This window comes from Meleagris gallopavo, chromosome 4 (genome assembly GCF_000146605.3).
Source record: "Meleagris gallopavo isolate NT-WF06-2002-E0010 breed Aviagen turkey brand Nicholas breeding stock chromosome 4, Turkey_5.1, whole genome shotgun sequence".
Taxonomy (NCBI): domain Eukaryota; kingdom Metazoa; phylum Chordata; class Aves; order Galliformes; family Phasianidae; genus Meleagris; species Meleagris gallopavo.
In genome coordinates, this window is record NC_015014.2 from 15,691,858 (window position 1) to 15,693,466 (window position 1,609).

A 1,609-nucleotide genomic window follows, 5' to 3' on the forward strand; every position below is an offset into this window, starting at 1 on the left:
AAAAAAAAAAATGAGGTTGTTCCCAAGCTTGGTTACATTACCTGTGTTGAAAATGCTTGAATGTTGATCACCTCAGAATGGGAGAACTGCTGATCGCTGACCCTCAAGGAAAGCTGTCCTTTCCTAAAGAAGTTCCCAACAAGCCAAAATACAAGGTAATATAAATGAAGTAATCTCACAGGACCCAGTAAATATATCATTTGTATTTTAAAATATTAACTATTCAGCAAAAATTATTAACTTAGCAAGAGATGCTTTAGATAAAGGTTTTGCAATTCTGGTTTTATGGAACTTTTTCCTGAAGAGTAACAAAAGTCTCAACATGTAATGAATACCTTTAACTATGAAATAACATACCCTCATTTCCCTTTAATTAATGGTACCCACATAGGATGGTGCTTCCAGGATTAAGTACTGATTCTAAATGTCAGCTATTCTCAGCTAAAGAAAAATGACACTTATGCAGCTTTGAAACAGAAACTCCCGCTCTTCAGCACTTTTGTTTCTTATTTATTTTTCAATAATGCCACCAAGAGCTTTGTACATAACGTTTCTCATGATATAATCTTCATGTTTCATTGTGACTACCAGGTACAAAAACAGAGCATGATACAGAAACTGATAATGCTGCTTCAATCTGGTGAACATGAGCTAACCCTTACATCAGAAGGACACCCAGAAAATCTTATTGAAATCAGTGATCAAAGAGCACCCTAATATCTACAGGCAGAAATTTAGAGCAACTCTGTGGGCATCTGTCTGGGCGAAGGCTTTATGGTGATGTAAATCAAGTGTGAAATTTGGCAGGATGACTGGCTCACTGCCTGGCAGCAAGAGAAATCTGCTTTCTTGCAACCTACTTGCACTGTGAGCGCTGCCAGATGCTAATCACTGCTAATTGTCCCAGAACACTAACAGGGCTCATGCTGTAGGCAAAGTTATGATGACTGAATGCAGGCTATGCTGCAGAGCAAATCAGTAACAACATTTGAGCATTTTCCTTACAGTTTCAGAGAACTGTTGTAAGAACCAGCATGATACACCAGTTCTAAACCCACAGGAGACCGTTATGTTTAAGACGGAATCCTGCATCACAATTCAGGCATATGGATTACCGTTACCCCTTACATCATTACGGGAAGTTTCGGACCACCATTTCCACTATGGCACAGTATCTCAAAAATACAATGAAAATATATCTAGTAGCAGTGGGAAGCGTGCTTCAATGTAAGAATGTTTCCAACAGACAAAGGAATACCTGTTTTCAAGATAAATAAATTTTCTTAAGGCAAGGCTTAGAAAAAGTGTTCATGCAGTTATACCTGGATTTCTCTCTGCTGTGCACAAAGCGGACTCTATTCTCCTTCACATCCTTGAAGCTGAAGTGGTCACCTTTGCCCAGCTGCACTTCTTTCCCATTCACCACCATCACTAGCCTGCCATTGGAGGGAGTGCTGTCAATATGGAACAAGAGCTGTCCTGTGTCACCATCCAGATCGCGCACATCCAGTAAGGAGAGGTCTAGGGGCTTTATCCCACCAATCCCTACTGTGAGGGTACTATTTACACGGAAGCTTGAAGGATGCCTGCTGACTAAAGTGGAAAAAAA